The sequence below is a fragment of the Polypterus senegalus genome, chromosome 15 (genome assembly GCF_016835505.1).
Source record: "Polypterus senegalus isolate Bchr_013 chromosome 15, ASM1683550v1, whole genome shotgun sequence".
Lineage (NCBI taxonomy): Eukaryota > Metazoa > Chordata > Cladistia > Polypteriformes > Polypteridae > Polypterus > Polypterus senegalus.
The window spans coordinates 82525757-82537228 of record NC_053168.1 but is presented as its reverse complement, the minus strand read 5'-3'; the positions used below and the strand labels follow the sequence as shown (position 1 = coordinate 82537228).

At 36.4% G+C, this 11472-nt stretch overlaps 1 long non-coding RNA gene across 1 annotated transcript; it reads right to left on the bottom strand.

Annotated features, from left to right (window-relative positions):
• Window positions 1–449: 449 nt before the first annotated feature.
• Window positions 450–8242, bottom strand: LOC120516016. The gene is made up of 3 exons (XR_005630751.1): window positions 8121–8242; window positions 6991–7031; window positions 450–587 (listed from the first exon to the last, which is right to left on the bottom strand). It is a non-coding gene; the product is annotated as an uncharacterized LOC120516016 (long non-coding RNA).
• Window positions 8243–11472: the final 3230 nt, after the last annotated feature.

Below are 11472 nucleotides of genomic sequence, written 5' to 3'. Positions count from 1 at the left end.
CAGAGAATCAGAGCATTCTTACAGTAAGTACATCATCACCTTGTATTAATGTCGATCAAATCAGCCACTTAGGCAGGGTGATGCTAAAGGTAGTCCCTGTAAGGCTATGGAGTAGATCAAGAATATTAGATACACATGCTGTGTTAGATGATGGATCTGAGAGGACAATTCTGCCAGTAGCTGCCAAGCAACTTGGACTGAAAGGAGCAGAGGAGATCTTGTCACTGAGAACAATAAGACATGATATTATTCAATTGAAAGGTGCTGCTGTCTCCTTCGAGATATTTGCCCAAGCAGACCCGAAAGTAAAATATTGTATTCAAAGAGCTTTTACTGCCAATAAACTGAACCTGGCTGAGCAATATTGCCCCATTGAAGTACTGAAAAGAAAGCATAAACACTTAAGAGATTGTTGCTCTTGGCTCACAGAATTGCACAGAAACACAGGAGATTTTAGAGACAGGAACTTTATTTAAACAAACATATCAAACAAAAGTCTTTCAAAAGTGAAATGAACTCTGTGTGAACATCTTCCTCTTCGTAACAAGCTTGCCGGGAGCGGGATCCCCAACAGGAGCAGAGAATGTCTGGGGGAGGAGAGAGAGACAAAGCAATGAGCAAACAGGACAGGTGCTGCACAGGCTTTTAAATATACGAAGCGCTATACGAGAAGCAGATCACGTGACATAGCTGCAGCAGCTAACGGAGCAAAGAGGAGGTAAACTGTGTTTCTATTGTATCAGCGTTTAAGAGGGGGTTTCGGAGGCGCAACCGTGACTTCTCGGGATGCATTTAGCCCCCTTCTTCACAAGATATACCAATCCATGGCTTCAGTAGAGTTCAACCCCTGCTTCTCATAGGGTCACATTACCCTCAGCTTATTACTTCTACTGCTCCAGTTCGGAGGGAACCTCCTGGGGGCTCTGTAGCAGTATAGACACTACTAGGCTGGACAGTCCAAGAGCCCACAACCTTTTTGCAACGCCCTTCAAATGAAAGTTCTTGTCTCCAAACCACATTACTCTCTCCCACTCAAGAACTGCATCATCATGTGGAGAGGCTTTGGCAGTTTGATATATTGTAACACAGGAATGAAAGGGAGATCATACGCTCAAAGCAGGACAAAGCTGCACTGGACACTCTGGAGGAAAAAACAACTTGCATCATAGTCAATGACATGAGTCGCTATGCACCACCACTCCTGTGGAAGAAAGATGCTACCCTCCTTCAATCACCACCTTCTTCAGCTATGGCTCTTTTAAGAGCCACAGAGCTCCGCCTACTCAATACTCCAGAATTGGCAGCTGTGTATAGCAAAGAAATACACAAGCTTATAGAGGAAGGTCTTGTGGTGAAGATACCAATGGAAGAAGCTGAGAGGTCTCAATCATAATATGTTCCCCACCATATTGTACAGCACAATGGTAAGGCCAGGGTTGTGTTCAACTGCTCTTACAGGTACCAGCAAATTAATCTAAATGGGAACCTTTTGCCTGGACCAACATTAGGTCCATCACTACTTGGAGTACTGCTCAGGTTCCGAGAGCACAACATTGCAATAAGTGGAGATATACGGGCGATGTTTCACCAGTTCTGGTTACTTCCAGAAGATCAATGTTTTAATATATTCTTGTAGAGCAAAACTAATATTTAGGTCTGAGATAGCATTAAAACATTGTATGTTGTTTGTGCAGATAATAAGTCTCTTGAAGTGCTGACAGAGTGACAGACTGTGTTATTCCTAAGGCACCTGCGTGGTTTAAAGTGCCAGAGGTTAACCATCTGTGTGTGTGTCATTCAGAGGGCACTGTCGATTTTCATTGTGTATGTGTATACCTATGTATGTGTGTGGTAATCGTAAGGTGCAAGAATAGACAAACCCGGTAACTAACTTGATGAGTACACTTACCCTTGGAAAAAAAAAAAGGTAAAGGGTAAGTAGAGGGAAAAACTATGATAATTCAGCTTCTAACTGTGAAGAGGTTTTATATGTGTCTAAAGAGATTTCTTTGCAGCAATGCAGCTTTGGTAGTCTTGTTGCTATTAATTGATTTTCTTGAGTGGGTTGGAATCGCTTTCAGATTGCAAGTTGTATTCAAGGAACATTAAAAAACAAAAGTCACTGAGTGCCTTATGGAATATGATCTCAAAATTAGAACTGGATGTACCTTTAAACTAGGGATGCCCACACTTTTTCAGCTTGTGAACTACTTTTAAAATGACCAGGTCGAAATGATCTACCTACATTAAAAATGCTACATATATATATATTTTAGTTCCCTCTCCTTTCTCTTTCTCAGATCGTTTTTTGGAAGGAAGTCAGTTTCATAGTTTTTATGAACAGTTTGAAAGTGCCTTTCCACATTTTCCTTTTTTGGAATGGCAATGATAGATTAACAGATCAGACAAACGCACTTCGATTGTGACATTGTGAGAGAAAAAAATCCTCTTCCAATTCCATATCCAGCCCATACCCTTCCCAAACAATTTTTTTTAAATCCCTCCTTTAGTCGATATAAATTGGAAGGCTAACTAGATGACTTAGATAGCTGGAGTTTTGCAGTAGCTTGCACGTTTGTTCGTGCGTGCGGGATGATCAGTGTGTTAGGATATATGATAGACTAACGTTTCACAATAATGCTACACATAAAAAATTATGCGTACATCACTGTCTAAGGACAAAATAAAGCAGACTTTTGTCATGCTACATGGAGGTAGAGAAAATATAACCAAGAGGGTTTGACACTTGGCAGAAATATTATAATAATATTTAAAGTGTAGGTAAACGTTTTTTATTGTATTGAATTACTATTTAAATTAAATTCATGCACTTTTTCACAGTGTCTAAAATGAGGGGTGGTGGTCTAACATTACCTTTGTGCACTTCTCCCTGCCTGCATCTTTCCTTTGACTTTATGCCACCATATATATTTATGCCACGCCCTTTTGTTCAGCTACCATGACCTCACAGAAGTCTTCTGGCTAAGCTGAGAAAACGCATGGAAACTTTTCTTGATTTAAGATCAGAAATCAAAATAGTTATGGAAGTGAGCAGAAATTTCAGAAAACAACTGGTTGATATATTTCTACTTCCTTGTGTAAATAACACAGGAAATGAATGCATTTAATCTTAAGTTGCAAGGTCCATATCAGCTGATTGCAGTAATTTTGTGAATTTCCCCTTGGGATTAATAAAGTATTTATCTATCTATCTATCTATCTATCTATCTATCTATCTAATATACAGCAATGTGAAGGCATTCATCATCAAAATAAAACTTTGGAAAAGACAACTTTCAGGGAATAATTTTTCTCAATTGCCAGCATGCCTATATTTGCTAGAAAATATTATTAGTCATTTGGTAGAGAAGGGTATACTGCTACCATAGAAGTAGTAGCACTATACCATTTGTCCGACTGCTGTCAGAATACACAATGCCACTTTTAAATTGTTTGAAGACACTTTCTCTGTTAGTGTAGATAGTGTGTATAATCACCTAGGAGACCAAGACAGGATCAGAGAGATTCTTTCAGAAATACTTTGTTCATTTTCAAAGACATCTACCCTCTTAAAGAAGGTGATATGAATTTTGAGCAGTACACACGGACACAAGATACTATTTTCCACTATGAAAATTAAATTAAAGCATAGATATACACTAAGGGATGCTCACCATGCACAAATTTAGGGGCTTCAGGTATAAATGATGCATACTCACAAAAATGCTCTGTACCCCATTTCCACGCACCAATTGAGATGTATAAAAACTAAACTTGGAGTAAACCAACGAAAATTTCACCGAAAGCCCCTCAACTTGCAAACACACTTGTCTGCTCGGTTATGCAAACTGGTGGCACTCGGTGTCAAAGCAATGCTAAAGTTTGTGTGGTCTCCTGTTTTTCAGATTTGCATCAGTGACACAGGATTTATCAAGTTTATCGAAATTAATTGCAAATTCTTTACAAAATTAAAACACTTCATTGTAATAATTCTGTAACAATACTGTATAATGATGCATGCAATGGCCAAACTATTTCTACTACTATAGCTGCTTTAGCATTGTTACTCTCAGTGCACTACTCAGAGTATGTTAACCCACTGTGTCTGTTTGTGGAATCACAGCCATACAGCAGCTGATTGGAAAGCAATGGAGTACATTTAGAGTACATTCTGCAGCCTCAGGAAAACCAAAAGCCTTTGCATAGATTTCAATCAGCCATGAACAAAGTGTATTTGAACTTCTCTCATCCTGCAAACGCTTTATAGCTTTTCCAGCATGGACCTCAAGGCTCAGAAACAGTTTCACCACAAGAGCTATAAACATAATGCTCCCGGTAGAACAGTTTCTACATATAATTACAATTACCTCACTATAAACTACACAACTATAATATTGTATAACCTGAGCAACTTTATGAGCCATGTGCTCTATCAGCACTATATTTTAATGTTGTTGTACTGTTTTACTTATTCTTTTTATTTTTCATTGTTTTTATAATTGTTTCTTTTTATCATTTTATAGGATTTGTATATTGAATCTCATTTTACTGTACAATGACAATGAAGGAATTCGATAGAAGAGACAGCACGTATTTATGATAATAAAGACTGGCTTCAAGTCAATTTAGATTTCAAACAGCTATTCTTTTGAACCTGTGAAGTGTTAGAATACTAGGATGTATACTTGATATTTTTTGATTAAATGCACAAAAGTATGTATATTACATTTTATAGATAAATTATTAACTGCATTTAAATAATGCATATTGTTAATAATTGTACATGTGGGGACACGGTGAGACAGTGGAAGTGATGAGCTGGTGCACTATCAAGGGATTGATCCTCCCTCGTGTTGTACGCTTCCTGGGACTGGCACGACCCTGGATAGAAAAACGGATATAATAATTAAACATGTATTACCAAGATTTTTCATTGTTCCGTAACAGTTTTAAAGAATAAGTGTACTAAGCTTACGGCCGGTTATATACATTTAATACAGAGCTTATATTGTCGTGATTAGTTATGTGGAGAAAAAAAATTGAAAGACAGGAATTTAGGGATTATGGGGTTGGTACGTTTAAAAGACACAGTACTGCTGCAATAAATGATTTAATCCAGGGTCGCGTTTGTCCCAGCAAGAATCTTGCTGGAAGTAGGAACAATCCCTGGACGAGGGAGGCACAAGCAATTCTGGATGGGATGGAAGTAGGAATTATTCTGGATGGGGTGGGAAGGCAGAAACAATCCCTGGACGGGGGAGGCAGGAACAATTCTTAGATGGGACGCTACCTCATCGCTACCACTGCCCCACTGTGTCCCCATGTTTAGTACGTGCTTTTATGCATTTCTTCATGAAAATTATATCAATTATACATATTAGTGTTTTAAAATGTTGTGAGAGCTGTAATATAATAAATTTAATGTATTCTGTGTGGTGATCAGTGCCTTTGCGCTCCTGTGTGTGAAAGAGAAAGACACATAGTGATTCACACACATACTGATTCACACACATATAATACAAAGCATTTAACGTGCTGCTTTAGTTACAATGGGATTTGAGAAATTCTAGTAAATTAAATATTGATTTTGAGATGAAGGTTACGATGTTCTACTTTAATGACAAAATAAACTGCAAGATTAAAGTGAAAATTTTGAGATTTAAGTCGACATTTCAATCTCTTTCTTCTTCACTGTGTCATTATTTTTTTTCTTTCTCTGTACCCTAATACCATTCCATATGACAGCCAGACGGTGCATCGACTTTGACATCTTACCACTTCTTTTTATATTTTTGGCACTGTGCAACTTTCTGATCTTTAACTTTTGAGTGTCAATTCCATCACGTTCCCTTTGTTGCTCATGCCACTGCCTAAGCCACAAAAAAAACTATATTTTTCCTCGCCTCAGCTTCATTGAGAAGGACCTCCACTTGGCATTTGGTGAAAATCTTAATTTTTACACGTGCATTTGCAGTTGACTTTTAACAAATTACTGAATGGAAGAGGATATTTATATTGATTTGCATATTCAGATATGTAAAATTCTGGGAGGACTCGGGATAGTCCTATAAGGCTTGTGCATTAAATTTCATGTTTGTTGTGATTTATAAATGAGAAATGCATTTAACTTGGTGTACACACAGTTTTATGCATCTGGAATTTTTTGTGCATATGCACATTTCTATTTTTGTCTTTACGATATGTTTTAGTGTGAATTCTACACATGGTGTTATACATGAAGCCACTGGTGATTACTGCTGCAGCCTTTCAACCAGGAATTACAAATTTGACTTAGCAGAAGCATAGGCAGCTATCTGGAAAAACTTCATTGTACAATTAACTACTCGCAAAGTATGTTAATTGTCTATGGAAACATATTATTACTAATAGTACTATATAATGCATGAATATTACTTTGTATAGAAAAGAGGAGGGTAACAGTTGTTCTTTATTCATAACATTCTGTTTTTTTTGCTATATGTGTTAAATTAGTGGCGATTAGTAAAATAACTGTGCTAGCTCCCATACTCTACATGAGTATTGTGGTTTGAACTCCAAAATTTTGACATAAAGAGACCTGGTTTATATAACTGACTGTGGTTGCAAAATAGGCTACAAGACAAAAAATTAATATTTCATGGAATGAGTGACCAACAAAAGAGACAACCTTCTGTTGTTAGGTGATGGCATACTCCTCTGGAGCCAAAATCTTCACCTCCTATTTCCCAGTGTAGAATCAATCAATCAAATGCAGAAGGTTAATGCCCATCATGAGGGCAAGAGTAGCCCAATTCCTATTTCTGGTAGTACCGTTGGCAGCCAAATGTTCTGTACTACATATTGTTAAATTGGTGAAGCTTTTTAATCATCAGATTGAACAAATTATATAAAATTTGGTTATGTTTGCTTTGGCAATTTATTTAATAAATACAAAATGGTCTTCTAGAGAGGAAAAATGCATCAATAAAATAAAGTATTAATTTACGGTACCTGATATCTCCTTCAAAAGTTTTGGCGGCAACTTTTATGTCCTAAGAAAACATAATTAAACATTATTCAGTACATGTCTCAAAATAGATTAGGTTTGTTCTAAAAATTATGCATTACAAAATTTAAATTGCTAAATTTGCTCTCACAGAAAATATAATATTCCTTTTTGGTAAAACAAGTCAATAAATGCAATTGCGCAGCATTTAAAAAATTACAAGCTACAATATTTGTACCGTTTAATAGATTTAAATTTTCTGGACTGTTAATGACAAAGTAACTTTGAAGTGGTTAGATGGTTATGAAATATATTTTCTGAAGCTGAATAAGTATAAACCGAAGACACCAGTTTAGGAGAAGAAGCTCATGCCATCTGTGAAGTATGTTGGTGAAATGTTATTCTTTGGGGTTACTTTGCTGATTCAGTGCTTGGGCAACTTCATCAAGTCAACTGTGAATTCTGCCTCATATCAACATATGCTTCAGGAGCTTGTGAGGCCATCTATTCGAAAGTTAAATTTGAATCACAAATGGACCCTTCAGTACAATAATGATCTGAAGCACATCAACAAATCCACTAAGGAATGGCTCCAAAAAGAAGAAATGGATGGTTATGGACTGGCCAAGTGAAAGCCCTGATTTGAATCCCATTGAAATGTTATATTAGTGATGATTAGTAAAATAACTGTGCTGGCTCTCATACTCTACATGAGTATTTAGGTTTGAACTCTGAAATTTTGACATAACGAGACCTGGTTTAGGTAATTGACTACAGATGCAAAATAGGCTAGAAGACAAACAACTAGTTTTTCATGGAATGGGTGACCAACAAAAGAGACAGCCTTCCATTGGTAGGTGAGGGCATACCCCTCTGGAGCCTAAATCTTCACCTCCTATTTCCCAGTGCAGTATCAATCAATCAGATAATAGGTAATTCCTATTTCTGGTAGTACCCCAGGAAGCCAAATGTTCTAGACTACATATTCTTAAATTGCTGAAGCTTGTTAATAATCAGATTGAACAAATAATATAAAATTTGACAATGTGTGCTATGGTGATTTATTTTATAAATACAAAATGATCTTCTAAAGGGTAAAAATGCATCAAAAAAATAAAGTATTAATTTACTGTACCTCTTAGAGTTTCTTTTGGAGTGCAATGTTTTTCCCCTAAAACATAATTAAACATTATGCAGTACATGTCTCAAAATAGATTAGGTTTGTTCTAAAAATAATACATTACAAAATTTAAATTGCTAAATTTGCTATCACAGAAAAGGCAAAACAACAACAATATTACTGAAAATGTATGGTTTATTTATAATATTCTTTTAGGGTAAAACAATTCCATGAAAGCAATTGCATAACATTTTAAAAAATTACAAGCTACAATATTTGTACAGTTTAATAGATTTTACTTGTCTGGGCTGTTAATGATAAAGTAACTTTGAAGTGGTTAGATGGTTATAAAATATATTTTCCGAAGCAGAATAAGTATAAACTGAAGACACCAGTTTAGGAGATGAACCATGTTGGTGAAATGCTATTGTCTGGAGTTACTTTGCTGACTCAGGGCCTAGGCAGCTTCATCAAGTCAACTGTAAATTCTGCCTCATATCAACATATGCTTCAGGAGCTTGTGAGGCCATCTATTCGAAAGTTAAATTTGAATCACAAAAAGACCCTTCAGTATAATAATGATCTGAAACACACTAGCAAATCCACTAAGGAATGGCTCCAAAAAGAAGAAATGGATGGTTATGGGCTGGCCCAGTGAAACCCCTGATTTGAATCCCATTGAAAAGTTGTGGGAGCATTTGAAATGTGCAGTACCTGGAAGAAAACCCACTAACATCTTACAACTGAAGGGATTTTGCAGGTGAAGTGGTCCGAATTTTCCGTGTGTTTTATTCAAGTATATCACCTTTATGGGTAGGTACAGTTTGCATGAAGATCTAATGTTTGAATATTCAAATATGTAGAGAAAGTCAAGAGTTTCCATTGGGAATACTTTCTTTTTCAAATGACTGTATGTACCATTTAATGCCATAGGAAGATAAAGTGACTAATTGAAGACCTCACCTGTCTTGTACAGACATTTTTTAAAGGTACATGACCAGTGATACTTATATCAGTAGATTTGGGAACAGTCAATAACAAGAGCAAATATTTTAAAATACAAATAGTGTGTGTGTTTTATGAATATACTTCCAAATACTATTTAGTATATTGTATATACTTGTATATATACTGTTCTAAAGACACATGGAAGTAAGAATTTCATTGTGCTATGCACACATAACAAACTTGAAAACTAACAATATTAAGCACCGGTTGGAGCAAAATTCTGCAAATGATTGGACCCAATGAATAATATGTATGTTATATGGACGTTATCGTCAACCATTGGTTCAGCCCAAACTGACATCAAATACAAATGATAACCCATACAAAGTTAGGGCACTGTAACAGTAGACCAACCTGGTAACAAACTTGACGAGTATACTTACCCTTAAAGGAAAAAGGTAAAGGGTAAGTAGAGGGAAATATTATGATAATACGGCTTCTTACTGTGAAGAAGTTTATATGTGTCTAAAGATATTTCTTTGCAGCAAAGCAGCTTTGGTAGTCTTCTTGCTATTAATTGATTTTTTTAATTGCTTTGGAATCACTTTCAGATTGCAAGCTGTATTCAAGGTACATTAAAAAAACAAAAGTCACAGACTGCTTTCTAGAAGATGATCTCAAAATTGGAACTGGATGTAAAACACTCTGTCCTATCAATCAGAAATTTCTCAGAAATGCTACAAAGAAAAAATTATGCGTACATCACTGTCTGGGGACAAATTTAAGCAGATTTTTGTCATGCTACATGGAGGTAGAGAAAATATTACCACGAGGGCTTGCCACTTGGCAGAAATATTATAATATTTAAAGTGTAGGTAAACCTTTTTTTATTGTATTTAATTGCCATTTACATTAAATTCATGCACTGTTTCACAGTGAGTGTCTGAAATGAGGAGTGGGGGTATAAGATTACCTTTGTGCACTTGTCCCTGCCCGTGTCTTTCCTTTGACTTTGTCACCATGTATATTTATGCCACACACTTTTGTTGAGCTACCATTGAGACGTCCTTTACCTTATAGAGGTAAGATGGATAAGTAGAGAAAATGCATGGAAAAGTTTCTTGATTTAAGATCAGAAATCAAAATAGTTATGGAAGAGGGCAGAATAGATTTTTCAGGAATTTTAAAGATAACTTGTTGATGTATTTCTACTTCCTTGTGTAAATAACACAGGAACTGAATGTATTTCATCTTAAGTTGCGAGGTCCATATCAGCTGATTGCAGCAATATACAGCACTGTTAAAGTATTCATCATTAAAATAAAACTTTGGAGAAGACAACTTTCAGGAAATAACTTTTCTCAATTGCCAACACGCCTATCCTTGTTAGAAAATATTACTAGTTATTGGGTAGAGAAGGTATACTGCTACCATAAAAGTGGTAGCACGATACCCTTTGACCCACTGTTGTCAGAATACACAATGTCACTTTTAAACTGTTTGAAGACACTTTTTCTGTCAGTGTAGATAGTGTTTCTAATCATCTACAGAAAGAAGTTATTGACTGTCCTTGAACAGTCAGCTAAAGCTATAATTCAGGGGTGCAAAAGGAGACCAAGCCAGGATCAGACAGATTCTTTTAGAAATACTTAGTTCATTTTCACAGACATCTACCCTCTTAAAGAAGATGATACGTCTTTTGAGCAGTACACATGCACACAAGGTACTGTTTTCCACTATGAAAATTAAATCGAAGCACAGATCTATAATAAGGGATGCTCACCGTGCACGACTTTTTGGGCCTCATGTATAAACGGTGAGTATTCACAAAAATGTTGCATAAACCCATTTACACGCACTCTTTGAGATGTATAAAAACTAAACTTGCTGTAAAGCCACGCACAATTTCACCGAAGCCCCTCACCTTGGAAACACACTTGTCTGCTTGGTTATGCAAACTCATGGCACCCAGCGTCAAAGCAGTGCTACAGTTTGTGTGGTCTCCTTTTTTACAGATTTGCATCAATGACACAGGATTTATCACGTTTATCGAAATTGTGTATTGTATACAAATTTAAGGCACTTGATTGTAATCATTCAGAAAAAATACTGTATAATGGTGCACGCAATGGCAAAACTATTTCAACTTCTATAGCTGCTTTAGGGCTGTTACTCTCAGTGCATTACTCAGAGTATGTTAACCCAACGTGTCTGTTGTGGAATCAAAGCCATACAGTAGCTGATTGGAAAGCCCTGGAAGACATTTAAAGTACATGCTGCAGCCTCAGGAAGGCCAAAAGCTTTTGCATGGATCGCACTCAGCCATACACAGAGTGTATTTGAACTTCTTTCGTCCGGCAAACGCTTCATAGCTTTTCCTGCATGAACCTCAAGCCTCAGAAACAGTTCAATCTGTCTA